This window comes from Taudactylus pleione, unplaced genomic scaffold (genome assembly GCF_031769625.1).
Source record: "Taudactylus pleione unplaced genomic scaffold, aTauple2 ptg000547l, whole genome shotgun sequence".
NCBI lineage: Eukaryota > Metazoa > Chordata > Amphibia > Anura > Myobatrachidae > Taudactylus > Taudactylus pleione.
In genome coordinates, this window is record NW_028284949.1 from 2,361,636 (window position 1) to 2,376,734 (window position 15,099).

Here is a 15,099-nt window from a genome sequence, read left to right on the forward strand (position 1 = left end):
CAGCAAGGACCTCCACCCCAAACAGCCACTGTAATACCCGGTGCTCACCCTGACAGTACAAACCGCACACATGTAATTCCAATCAGTGGACGGCACTCCTGGGTTTTCAAAAATTATATATATATATATATATATATATATATATATATATACACACACACACGGAAGCAGCAGACAGCGGCACTCAACACATAGAACATAGGGTCACCCTATCAATGTTTTTAAATTTACTCTGTCCCCAGGATAGACAAATAATGAAATGAGAAAATATACAAAGACTTATATAGAAAGTGACTCACCTGAAAAAGTCTCCTGAGTGTAACTGAGTGCCGGCCATTAGGACTGCATATTTATATCCCGTGTTTTGGTTTTTGCCAAAACAAACCTCAAATGTTATGGTTTTGGTTTTAGCAAAACTACCTTCAAGTGTTTTGATTTGGTTTAGGATCTAAAATTGATCAAAACAGCTAAAATCATGTAATTTGGACCTGTTTACATGCAGTCCAAAACCTGACTTCACTTTTTAAATCCAAGTTCCGAATTAACAGCAGGCAGTGCGCCCTGTCCAGCACTGCCGCCCCTCTCGCTCCCTCTCCGCCCCCCTCCTCCCCCCTGAGCGCTTACCTTTCCTTCCAGGGGGTGGAGGCAGGGTGGGATCCTGCGCCGACGTTCATCATACACCACGCACCACTGCCAGAGGTCTCTTCCTGCAGACCTCCGACGCAGAGAAGTGTGTGGCCGGTGCCGCTGGAGGATTCCGCATTGTGCAGAGGCACCGGCCGTACCACCCTCCCTACGGCCCTGATAGCAGGCCCGAGCTGGGACTCGGTTCTACTCGGAATCCCAACAGTGATCCAAGCTGAGACTTGGTTCAACTTGGAGCTCCAAAGTTCAGGTGTGTTCAGTTATCAGGATAACCAAACCTCACATCTCTAAAATGTGTGTGTGTGTGTGTGTGTGTGTTGACCAGCTTTTAGGTGTCGTTGGTGTATCTGTATTGCTGTGAGGCTGACCGGCCAGTAGATGTACATATACCTGCATATACACAGGGTACACTCTGGCACAGCTACTCAGCCACTGCACCGGCTAGAGGAGGTGGGTCCTACACCGGGACTGCACACAGGCCTATATGTTACTGGTGCAGGCCCGCACGCATCTTGCAATAGTTGCAGCTTTACAGCTGCCTAAAATTGCAGTTTATTTAGTGAGCTCATAATTTACACTTCTGGTTGTACAGATGTATGATTACAGAACAGAGGGCCTGATTCAGAGCCGCTCGTAAGCGGCCGTTCGTTCGCTATGAGCGATGTTCGCACAACTGCGCATGCGTATGGGTCGTAATGCGCATGCGCCAGCCAGTCATTGCGGTCGGAAATCGTGCGCTCGTAATACAGCGAAGGGCTGCTAATTTGAGTGACAGAATGAGGCGTTTGTGGGTGGTAACAGGGGTAGGTGCTTGAAAACGGGGGAGTGGAGATCTGAACGCAGGCGTGCCTAACGGTCAAAACGCCGTTTAATGGGAGTGCATAATTAGTAAAGGAGCGTCATCGACCATGTCACTTGGTGTGTCTGTATTGCTGTGAGGCTAACCGGCCAGTAGATGTACATATACCTGCATATACACAGGGTACACTGGTTGTTTCTTAGCCTGAACTGCTCGCAGTGATTGCGGGAAGTAAATCCTACCACAAGCACTGCGAGCAGTTAAGACACCTTTCGATGTTCCCGATTAATCTAATAAATAGCGGAGATGACGTATGATGCGAACGGCCAGGGGGCGTCTTTAGAAAATAGCGAGCGCATTTTTTGGACGCTCGCTCAGACATAGAGGCGTCAACAGACCGCAAAGATCGAGCGCTCAATTTAAATATCCGGCCCCTTTTTAAGAACGAGCGTCCCCAAATAGCGTCCGGGTCTGAATCAGGCCCAGAGTTAGAAGGATGAACCTGTTGCAAGCACCACAGCTATGTCCCTGTATGGTAGGATAAGCTAGCTATGCTCCATTACTACTTGGAAAGTCTTTATGGGTCATGTCACAGAGCCAAGTGGATTGTGAAACACCAGAAACAGATGCGTCACCTTACTGCTGTAATTCTCTCAGTGTCAGATGCAGCTCTGCACATCCTTAGTGGTCTCACAAGGAGGAAATGTTTCTTTGCAGATTCGCCCAAGCTGACCGCACCGTCTCCTCTCTGTAACTCCGCAGGACAGACCCAGCCATCAACATCTCCTGACTTACTGTATCTGATGAGTATTAATCCTAATCTATCTGGAATGCAGCCCAGATCTCTCCTGATCGATCTGCCTGGTTTCCCCTACTAGGATGCCTAGACTCTGATTGTCTCCTGTGTGATGGCGGCTTCCTCTTTACAAAGTGAGTTATACCATTCAGTTATCATTAATAGGAATAGGAATTGTATCCATGATGCAGTCCAGCAGCAATTTTTAAATGATCAATTATCTTAAATTGATGTTTTATTTGATTTGTTCCGATTAAGGCCCTCATTCAGAGCCGTACGCTCTGAGCAGAGCGCACGCTCTGAATGAGGGCCGCCCTCCATAAAAATGGAGCGTCCTCCTGGACGCTCGTATAGCTGTGGGTCACCACCCACAGGCTATACGAGCGTGCAGTTTGATGGCCGCGATGGTCGTGACCATCACGACCATCGAAACTGCGAGCCGGAGCCTGCGGTTGAGGTTTTCAACCGCAAGCTCCGGAGTGATTTTGACTCTATCAGAGCCAAAATCACTCCCACTGACATCACTAGTGATGTCAGTGGGCCGGCTTCTGACGGGAAGCGTTCCCGTGGGAACGCCCCCGTCAGGGAGGCACGCCCCGGCACGCCTACCAAAGGGGGCGTGCTGTCAATCAACATCGACAGCACGCCCCCTTTGATCAGACACAACGAGCGAAGGACTTTCCTTCGCTCGTCGCGTCTGGCGCATGCGCACGACGGAGCTCCCTCCGTCGTGCGCATGCTCAGTGCAGAACATCGACCCACTTGCGAGCGGACAGCCGCTCGCGAGTGGGTCTGAATCAGGCCCTAAATGCGTAAGTTATATGGGGGCGATAGTCAATGTGCTGTTGTCCAAAGTGGGTATATGAAGATCTAATCTGTATATATGATCATTAACCAGTGTTGTGAAAATATAGTGCCATAATATAGCGGTAATACACTGCAACAATGTTGTAACAATAAACTGGCACAATATAGTGATAATATATTGCCATAATGTAATGCCAATACCATGGCATAATCTAAGAGCAATGCGCTGCCACAATGTAGCATTAATATACTGGCACTATGGGCGGTAATATACTGTGCCGTTTCACCCTACCCCTCAAGTTCTAACACTCCCCTCCAATCATACCCAGGCCCCTTTCAGCTCTCAACAGCCCTGATTATTAAATTGAATTTTTACCCTTTAAATGAGATTACTTAAAGTTAGTGGCTTGGGTACACCCTCCTGCAGCTTTTACTAAATGCATAGCTTGTTTTTGTCCCATTCATTAACTGCTATATTGCCTGAATTTATACAGTACAGAGCTGTAACTAGACTTTTTGGTGCCCTGTGCCCGAGAGAGCATTGGCGCGCCCCCCCCCCCCCCTTTTTTTTTTAAAATAGGAACATAAGATAGTGCACCGGAAAAAGGGCCATGGTCTCATGGGGAAGGGCCAGGGAGGAGATAGGGGAGGCCAGGAGATGCTGGGGATAAAATAAGAGGTAGCTACAAGTGAGTATGATAATAAACAGGAAAATTTACAGGTCCAAATGACGCCCTCTGTCCTGCGGTTCCCTGTGCCATGACACTGGTCGCACTACCCTAGTTACTGCCCTGATAGAGTATGATGGGCTGGTATGGAATCCTGGCTGGTCAGAATACCGACAGCGGCATCCCAACACCCATAGAGAACACCAGTAAGTATTTTTCTAACCCCTACCCTAACCTTCCCTTCCAGGTGCCTACCCCTAGCCTCCTCCCCTAGTGCCTAAACCTAACCTCCCCCTACCCGCTTCCTAAACCTAACACCCCCTCCCTGGTGCCTAAACCTAACTTCCCACCCTAGTGCCTAAACCTATCCTCCCCCTCCCCGCACCCTATTCCTAACCAGGGCCGGCTTAAGGAGGGGCGACAGGTGTGGTTGTCCCGGGGCCCCCACACACAGAAGGGCCCCCACCACTAAAGCTCGCAGGGGGGGGTTTCTGTGTACCTAGAAACCCCCCTGATGGACCAATTCCCCCTGCTACCGTGGCCGAAACGGGAGCCAATACGACAAGCCCCGCCCCCATATGACCTGCAAATCACGGCAGTATGGTGCAAGGGGGTGTTTATATATGTGTATGTATGTTTTTATGTGTATATATGTATGTGTGTCTGTATTTGTTTATGTGTATATACTGTATGTGTTTTTTTGTATGTGTGTGTTTATGTGTATATGTTTGTGTCTATGTGTATATATGTGTATGTGTTTGTTTGTATATATGTGTATGTTATTTTATATACAGTATGTGTTAGTGTGTACATATGTGCATGTATGTGTTAGTATGTATATAGGTGTATGAATGTGTTAATGTGTGTGGGGGGGTGGGGGTAGGTTCCGTGTGGCAAGGGAGGGGGGTAGGCTCTATGTGGCTTGGTGCCCCCACAACTTAGTTGCCCCAGGGCACCCACAAGCCTTAATCCGGCCCTGTTGCTAACACTCCCTCTCTTGTGCCTAACCCTAACCCTCCCCCTAATGCCTAATCCCGATACCTAACCTAACCTCCCCTTAACACCCCAATACTTTCCTTCGGGATGCCAGCTGTCGGGATACTGGTATTCAGACCATGGGCATCCCGCACGCCGGGATGCCGACTTCATCCCAGTATAATCACGTACTGTTGTTTATTTTCATTGCCTGCAGTCTGTTGAATCCCAGGCAACATAAAATAGACAACTATACCAGCTGATGTAAAGACAATATTGAAACACACAGAACTAAGAAAAGAAGATAGAGCAGTGTACTTAGCATGAGTTGCAGGGGGGTATGCGGAAGCCACTTGCTTAAATTCAAGGTGCGTCTCTGTGTAACAGTTACAGGACATTGCTCTGTTCTTACCAGGGGCTCGGTGCGAGAGGAACAGGATGCCTGGAGATATTCTGTATGAGGCTCTGCAGGATTTGGAGCAATATGACTTCAAGAGATTTAAGGACAAGTTGTCTGATTTCTCCTATGGAGGACGAGGCCCCATCCCACGCGGGCGCCTGGAAATGGCAGATTATGTTACCACCAAAAACCATCTCATATGTAATTTTGGAGAGGAAGCAGCTCTGATGGTGACCATACAGGTCCTCAAACTGATTAGTCTTATAGGACCGGCAGAGGATCTCCAGCAGCAAGTGACACAAAATGGTGAGTCCCGGGAAGGAGTATTGGGAAAAATGTTAATGTCTAATGGAATCCTAAGTAGTGCACTTAACAGGGACAACATTCAGTGTTGCTCGCAAGACGGATCTAACTATTTTTCGCCCTGGGCATGGGAGTACGTAACCTTGAGTAACTGCGGGAGATTCAGAGTCACACTTGTCTCTACTTGCAGCTGAGTGAGTGTAATGGTGGCAATTGGCAGTTCAGACATAGGGTTAGTATCCCGATGGCATGCTGTGGGCATGCAGATGGAACTGAAGTGAACGTTTGCGCACTGAGGGCCTGATTCAGACCCGGTCGCTCTGACAGAGCGCTCGCTCTGAATCAGGGCCGGGATCTTTGTTTTTTGGAGCGGCCTCTTGGCCGCTCGCATAGCTGTAGGTGACCACCCACAGCTATTGCGAGCGGCCAGGATGATGGTCGCGATGGTCAAGACCATCGCGACCATCGGGCTTGCGATGAGACCCTTGTGGTAGGGTCTCGTGGCCGCAAGCCCCAGAGAGCTTTCGGCTCTAACAGAGCTGGAAGCTCTCCCACTGACATCACTTGTGATGTCAGTGGGGCCGCCCCCAAACAGTAGGCATTCACATGGGAACGCCTCCATTTGGGCAGCCACCCCCCGGCCCGCCCACCAAAGGGGGCGAGCTGTCACTCAACATCGACAGCTCGCCCCCTTTTTTGCGAGACCCAGAGCGACAGAGTGCCCATCGCTAGCCGGGTCTCGCGCATGCACACAACGGAGCTGGCTCCGTCGTGCGCATGCGCTGTGGGCCACCATCGACCCGGTTGCGAGTGCTCAGCACTTGCGACCAGGTCTGAATCAGGGCCTGAGAGTGATGGCATGCACGTATCCATGCACGAATGCGTTCCTGCGTTCTCCCTAGTCACTACACTCCTCTTATACTGACTGTATAAAGGACATGGCTTCCTCTTGTGCAATACTGATGATCTGTGGGTGTATTTCGTGGCATAATCTATGGGGCCAGTGTTGGCCAGACCAATGGAGGCCATGCTGGCAGACACAGAGAGACTTAGGGGTCTATTCATCATCAGGGGCCGTACGGGCCGTTCAGCATTGCCCCAGTGCGGAGATATCTGCTCCTCCGCAAATCAGTAACACTGCTACTTCTGTACCGGCGTTACTTAATTGTCACGTCACCGGCTTCTGCACATGTGTGGCCTGAGGTCACGCATGCGCAAAGCCGCTGAGTACGCAGTGGAGAGGCGGCGGAGGGATCCGCAAAGATCCCTCTTTGCATCCCCGGAACTCCTTCCCATAGGAATGAGCATGGCTACAAGAACAAGCACCATCTAAAGATGACATTTGTTATCGCAGGCAAACTCTGAAAACTTGTTTGGAGTTTGCTGAATATCAGGTGGTCCTATCGGACCCCTGATGATGAATGGCCCGTTACCTTAAATATACGTTTCCGCATATGTAATGGACCATTTAGTGATGATGAATGGATGCCTTAGTGTTTCGTTAGTCAATGCTTAGTGTTTCTTATCACATAATGCTGAAATCACATCAGTATATGTATAATACACGAGTGATGTCAATATATGTGTAAATATTTGTCTACTCAGGGAATTCTGATGTCATCACTTCTGTGCTCATTAGAGGAAGTGATTGGGAAAACTTTTATATGGTCACGGAACATCTTGCTGGCCTCCAATGTGCATATAAATGAATGGGAGAATATTATCCCGCATGTAAATACCTCTGATAAGCGTGTGAAGAGAGTGCAGTCAAATTTACAACTGGTCATCAGTGATGTCATCACTTCAACATTTATAAAGAACACATACAGCTCGCTCTGAATCAGGGCCGGTCTTTTTTTTGTTTAGAACGGCCTCCTGGCCGCTCACACAGCTGTGGGTGACCACCCACAGCTATAGCGAGCGGCCAGGAAGATGGTCGCGATGGTCAAGACCATCGCGACCATCGGGCTTGCGACGAGACCCTTGTGGTAGGGTCTCGTCTGCCGCAAGCCCCAGAGAGATTTCGGCTATAACAGAGCATGAAATCTCTCCCACTGACATCACGAGTGATGTCAGTGGGGCCGCCCCCAAACGGAGGCATTCACATGGGAACGCCTCCGTTTGGGCAGCCACTCCCCCGGCCCACCCACCAAAGGGGGCGAGCTGTCACTCAACATCGACAGCACGCCCCCTTTGGAGCGAGACCCGGAGCAACGGTTTGGCCGTCGCTATCCGGGTGTCGCGCATGCGCACAACGGAGCCGGCTCTGTTGTGCGCATGCGCACTGGGCCACCATCGACCCGCTTGCGAGCGCATAGCGCTCGCGAGCGGGTCTGAATCAGGCCCTCAGTTCTAATGTCGTTTATAAGTTCTTATGAATAACCTCAGTGTCCTGTATTAAACTGATCACTGACTGCCTCCTCCCTCTTCTTAGGTCCTTATACTCCTCAGTGACTTCTAATCTCATTATATGGGGGAAATGTATCAAGGCTTGGAGAGAGATAACGTTGAGTGGTTGCTGAAAGCAACCAATCAGCTTCTCTCATTCAAAGACTGTGGTAGATAAAGGACAGAAGCTGATTGGCTGCTATAGAATACTTCTCCACATTATCTCTCTCCAAGTTTTGATACATCTCCCCCATATTACTTACACCGGGGTAAATGTCACCTACTATAATGAGTATTTTCCCTTTCCGCTTTTATCTTTTCAGATAAATTAGTGACGATGTCCTCAAATACAACACTGGAAGGTTAGTAAAATATTCTTTTTAAATAATTTAACATGAACCTAAAGGTGTCGTCCGATCCGGTGTATCAGGCCGAGATATCATCCATGTTGACAAATGTGTACCCACTTTCAACGACCCTGCGAGCTCCCGCGGGGTCATTCATTGCATCAACGGGTCGAGCATGCATGCTGCTCAATCTGTTAATTTGATGAACGGCCCCATGCATTTAGATGCGGCTGGTGAACGACATATTGTGCGGTCGTTCACCATATGTCGTTCATCGGAGCGTTCGACGGCCGGGTACATACATCATCTAGTGTGTACCTGGCATAATAGTAATCTATGGGCCTGATTCAGCACGGATCGCATATGCGAGCACGGATGCACTAGCTCACACAGATGCTAATCACTGTAAGGACGCCAACTTCCCCTTACTCACATCCGTAATACCTTGCAAGACTGCGAAACCATCGGTACCATCAACTAACATCGGAGCCTCACGCACACTTACACAAGGTCAGACCTTACTCAGAAATTGCTAACCTTCCTGCACGCAGTGAGAACTCAGGCTACGTATGCCATTGCCATGGCTAATTTATGCATGCCCCTGTAATGGCGTTCAAACGCACTGACACACCTGCGTTTCTCCGACACCCCCCACCACCATCACTAACTTCAAACGGTGCTTCCTGTCAATCACTCCGCGATGGGTCTGCGTACTCCCTGCGATTACAGTCCCAATTGCAGTGGTCCATTCGCGCATGCGCAGAACGCGACAATTGGCCGATTGCGTATAGCAATTGCGATCCTTGCTGAATCAGGCCCTATGTTAATAATAAAATATAAGTGGGTCTAGGGCTTGACAAAGAAGGAAAGCTTACTTTGACATAGTTCTGCTGGGGGTGGGGGAGAGCGGCCGAGCAATGTTCCGTACACCCACCAGGCAATCAACTTGCTATGGGGTCTATTTACTAAGCAGTGTTAGGAGACAGAGTGAAAAGTGATAAGGTGCCAGCCAATCAGCTCCTAACTGTCATCTCACAGGCTGTGTTTGAAAACTGACAGTTGGGAGCTGATTGGCTGGCACCTTATCACTTTTCACTCTGTCTCCTAACACTGCTTAGTAAATAGACCCCATATGAGTCCCAGACATCTATGGTAAACAGCACTTGAAATGGCAGTTGCTGTGGTTCCCCAAATTGGAGTTTGGACTGTGCTGCAGCCCCACCTCTGGAGCCGCTAATGGAAGCAACCATTGGACGTTGCCACTCTCTGTATAAGAGCAGCAGCCATTACATAACTAAAAACATTTCTCTTTCCCTCCGTACTGTAACCCACCATTGTTTCTGCAACGGCCTCTCAAGCAATGGTTAAAATATAATATGGCTGCAGTTTGGTGTTTAGTAAGTAATGACCATTCTGGTAACTAGCGTATTTATATTCTGGTTTTAGGGGTCTATGGGCTGATTCAGCGTGGATCGCTATTGCGATCGCAGCTGCGATTACGCACGGAAGTCTGCTGCTAAAAAATGCTAATGATTGCGATCGTGTATACATCGGGAACATCGAGTATCATCGGCCCCTCACGCACAATTCCCACAGGTCTGACCTTACTCAGAAATTGCTAACCTGCCGTCGCAGTGGCTAATTTATGCATGCCTCTGCAACGGCGTGTCAAACGGGCAGACACGCCTGCATTTCTCTGACCACTCCCCCATCACCCCCAAACGCTGATGTTCCATCCCTCCATCTGCGATTGCTTTCATTCTGCGTCCATGATCGCAGAGTGATCGCAATGCTAACTCACGCACACGCACTGCAAAGCATTCACATGCGCAGGACGCACCATTGGCCGATCTACGTACGCTTTTGCTGTTGCGATTAGTAATAAATCCCTATAGCCGTGGCCAAAAGTTTTGAGAATGACACAAGTATTGGTTTTCACAAAATTTGATGCCTCAGTGTTTTTAGACCTTTTTGTCAGATGTTACTATGGTATACTGAAGTAACATTACAAGCATTTCATAAGTGTTAAAGGCTTTTATTGACAATTACATTAAGTGTATGCAAAGAGTCAATATTTGCAGTGTTGACCCTTCTTTTTCAAGACCTCTGCAATTCGCCCTGGCATGCTGTCAATCAACTTCTGGGCCACATACTGACTGATGGCCACCCATTCTTACCTAATCAATGCTTGGAGTGTGTAAGAATTTGTGGGTTTTTGTTTGTCCACCCGCCTCTTGAGGATTGACCACAAGTTCTCAATGGCATTAAGATCTGGGGAGTTTCCTGGCCATGGACCCAAAATTTAGATGTTTTGTTCCCCAAGCCACTTAGTTATCACTTTTGCCTTATGGCAAGGTGCTCCATCATGCTGGAAAAGGCATTGTACGTCACCAAACTGTTCTTAGATGGTTGGGAGAAGTTGCTCTTGGAGGATGTTTTGGTACCATTCTTTATTCATGGCTGTGTTCTTAGGCAAAATTGTGAGTGAGCCCACTCCCTTGGATGAGATGCAACCCACACATGATTGGTCTCAGGATGCTTTACTTTTGGCATGACACAGGACTGATGGTAGCGCTCACCTTATGTTCTCTGGACAAGCGTTTTTCCAATGCCACAAACAATCTGAAAGGGGATTCATCAGAGAAAATGACTTTACCCCAGTCCTCAGCAGTCCAATCCCTGTACCTTTTGCAGAATATCAGTCTGTCCCTGATGTTTTTCCTGGAGAGAAGTGGCTTCTTTGCTGCCCTTCTTGACACCAGGCCATCCCCCAAAAGTCTTCACCTCACTGTGCATGAAGATGCACTCACACCTGCCTGCTGCCATTCCTGAGCAAGCTCTGCACAGGTGGTACCCCGGTCCCGCAGCTGAATCAACTTTAGGAGACTGTCCTGGCGCTTGTTGGACGTTCTTGTGTGCCCTAAAGCCTTCTTCACAACTACGGAACCTCTCTCCTTGTTCTTGATGATCCGATAAATGGTTGATTTAGGTGCAATCTTACTAGCAGCAATATCCTTGCCTATGAAACCCTTTTTGTGCACAGCAATTGTGACTGCCAGGGGCGGATTAGGATGGAAAACCAGCCCGGGAAATTAATGGAAGCAGCCCTAATGGGGGCGGGGTCTGTTGAGGGGGCGGGATTCCTTCTCATAGGGCCTGATTCTGAGTTGGACATAGTTGCAGCCGTCCTTGCTTCTTTTGCTACAGTTTCATCTGTGACTTTAAGCTAATACCGCTATAATGTCATTCCCTGGTGTACAGTCCAAATATGCAAGGACTGAGACACCCGCTTTCAGTGTCTAAGGGGTCTATTCACTAATCCATGGAGAGAAAGGTAGGTCCCAGCCAATCAGCTTCTAACAGCCTGTTTACAGTTGTTGCTGACTATTACTCCTATCCTGCCCCCTGCTTTCCACTATTACAACTATCCTGCCCCAGCTTTCCACTATTACTATCCTGCCCCTGCTTTCCACTATTACTCCATCCTGCCCAGCTTTCCACTATTACTCCTATCCTGCCCCTACTTTCCACTATTACTCCTATCCTGCCCCTGCTTTCCACTAGTACCCCTATCCTGCCCCCTGCTTTCCACTATTACTCCTATCCTGCCCCTGCTTTCCACTATTACTCCTATCCTGCCCCTGCTTTCCACTATTACTATCCTGCCCCTGCTTTCCACTATTACTCCTATCCTGCCCCCCTGCTTTCCACTATTACTCCTATCCTGCCCCTGCTTTCCACTATTACTATCCTGCCCCTGCTTTCCACTATTACTATCCTGCCCCTGCTTTCCACTATTAATATCCTGCCCCTGCTTTCCATTATTACTCCTATCCTGCCCCTGCTTTCCACTATTACTATCCTGCCCCTGCTTTCCACTATTACTCCTATCCTGCCCCCCTGCTTTCCACTATTACTCCTATCCTGCCCCTGCTTTCCACTATTACTATCCTGCCCCTGCTTTCCACTATTACTCCTATCCTGCCCCCCTGCTTTCCACTATTACTCCTATCCTGCCCCTGCTTTCCACTATTACTCCTATCCTGCCCCTGCTTTCCACTATTACTCCTATCCTGCCCCCTGCTTTCCACTATTACTCCTATCCTGCCCCCTGCTTTACACTATTACTCCTATCCTGCCCTCTGCTTTCCACCATTACTCCTATCCTGCCCTTGCTTTCCACTATTACTCCTATCCTGCCCCTGCTTTCCACTATTACTCCAATCCTGCCCCTGCTTTCCACTATTACTCCTATCCTGCCCCCTGCTTTCCACTATTACTCCTATCCTGCCCCCTGCTTTCCACTATTACTCCTATCCTGCCCCCTGCTTTCCACTATTATTCCTATCCTGCCCCTGCTTTCCACTATAACACCTATCCTGCCCCCTCCTTTCCACTATTACTCCTATCCTGCCCCTGCTTTCCACTATTATTCCTATCCTGCTCCTGCTTTCCACTATTACTCCTATCCTGCCCCCTGCTTTCCACTATTACTCCTATCCTGCCCCCTGCTTTCCACTATTACTCCTATCCTGCCCTCTGCTTTCCACCATTACTCCTATCCTGCCCCTGCTTTCCACTATTACTCCTATCCTGCACACACCCCACCCCCCTGCGTGGTCCACTTCATCATCTCCCGCAGCCCCAGGGGAAAGAACGGGATGGCCCAAAGAATAAGAGGGGCTGATGGCAGGCGACAGAGGCTGAGGGAAGGAGGGGACAACGCACATAGTGGAGCCGTGAACTTCCGGTTTGCGTCTGCTGTGCTGCCTCTGTAAAAGGATGGAGGTAGAGGCAATCCGCAGAGGGGCTGGAGGCGGGGTCGTCAATGTTGACTGACGGCCCCGGGCTCCGCAAAGGCTTATGGGAGAAGCTGCAGCGGCTGGGCATGTGCAGTCAGCAGCTCCCCTGCCGGCCATTTTTTTTATTACCGTCATTAAGCTTCTGCATTTGTGCAGAAGCTGCAGCAGTGGGACTGGGGAGTGTAGGCCTAGGGGAGGGTTAGACTATTGGGGTGGGCCGGGGGGCGCCATCACTAAGCTGCTGCGCTGTGCAGCTTCTCGATCGGAGGATCGCGGCATCGGGACGGGGGTCAGTCATTGAAGAGTGGGCTAGGTGGCCACCAGCCACCAACAGGACCGGCACAGTGGGAACTGGCCCGGCCTCCCGGCGGCCAATCCGCCGCTGATGACTGCACATGTTTCCTTGCAGGTAACCATGGTTAACAGAGGAAGAACAATTATTTCAAGCACCACCCTCCTTTTAAAGCTACCAATCTGTTATTCTAACTCAATCAGCATGACAAAGTGATCTCCAGCCTTGTCCTCGTCAACACTCTCACCTGTGTTAACGAGAGAATCACTGACATGATGTCAGCTGGTCCTTTGGTGGCAGGGCTGAAATGCAGTGGAAATTTTGTTTTTGGGATTAAGGCCCTCATTCAGAGCCGTTCGCTATTTGCGGTCGTTCGTTTAAAAACAAGGGGTGGCTATTCAAATGATCCGTACGCACATTGCAGTCTGTTCACACCTCTAAGTCTGAACGAACGAGCAAAACATACGCTCGTTTATTTGTTAAAAACGCCCCCTGGCCGCTCGCACCATACGTCATGTCCGCTATTTATTAGATTAATCGAGTACATCGACCAGCGTATGAACTGCTCGCTATTCTTGTGGTTGGTGTTTGCTACCACAAATTTGCGAGCAGTTCTGGCTATAAAATAACCCAGTGACGTGGACAATGACGCTGCTGTTTTAAATATACACACCCATAAAACGCCCGTTTTGACCTTTAAGCACGCCTGCGTTCGGATCTCCACTCCCCATTTTCAAGCACCTTCCCCTGTTACCACCCACATACGCCTCATTCTGTCACTCAAAATAGCAGGCACTCGCAATATAGCGTACAAACGATTTTCGGCCGCACTGACTGGTTCGCGCATGCGTACTAAAAACCGTACGCATGCGCAGATGTGCAAACATCGCTCGGAACGAGCGTACTGCCGCTAACGAGCGGCTCTGAATGAGGGCCTAAGATCATTGTCATGGCAAAGAGGGACTTTGCAATTAATTGTAATTCATCTGATCACTCTTCATGACATTCTGGAGTATATGCAAATTGCCATCATACAAACTGAAGCAGCAGACTTTGAAAACCAATACTTGTGTCATTCTCAACACTTTTGGCCTTGGCTGTATGTACTAATCCTTGGATGGAGATAAAGTGAACGGAGATAAAGTCCCAGCCAATCAGCTCCTGTGATTTTTGTGACATGACAGTTAGGAGCTGATTGGCTGGGACTTTATCTCCGTTCACTTTATCTCCATCCAAGGCTTTGTAAATAGTCCCCTTAATATAGAAACTCTGCTCTCGCAGAATTGTTGGTGGAAGCCCCGTTGAGGGACTAATTCTGGGCCTGATTCCGATATACCCGCAGTCGCTGCCTGCGTCTTTTTGCGAAGCCTCGGCAGCGATAATATACAAATGCCAGTTACAGCCTTCCCCTTGTATACTAGAATGTGCCGGAATGCGTAAGTCCTGAGACGTCCACTTTCAAAATCCGTGGACTCTGTAACACCGCCAAGGGCTGAGCACAGTGTGTCCTCCTGAACTCCGTCTAAACATTGCCTCTTTAGCTGCTGCTCTGCGCCTAAGAACCCAGCCGCTGTCACTGAAATGACTGTGACACTCCCATAACAGACCAAGCGATGGGGGGTTTTTTTGCATCCACTTCAGGCTACCTTGCAGTCACTGCCAGGGAACACCCATGGATTTCCCTCGCCATCACTGATACCAGCGCTCCCGTATGCAACAGCACATCATTTTGCGTACACGCATCGACCGTAGGGGTTCTACAAATATTTTGCTCAAGCGCACTAGCAAATAATCATTCAGCTGTGTGAACATTGGAATTCCGTGCAGTTAGCGTGCACCTCCTAATCGGGCCCGCTGAGTCAGACGCAAGTCCAAAA

General features: G+C 49.1%; 1 pseudogene; it reads left to right on the plus strand.

The window, feature by feature from the left end:
* The first annotated feature begins 2,352 nt into the window (after positions 1-2,352).
* The window catches only part of LOC148500760 (NACHT, LRR and PYD domains-containing protein 12-like), a 40,143-nt pseudogene continuing 27,396 nt past the window's right edge, over positions 2,353-15,099 (plus strand).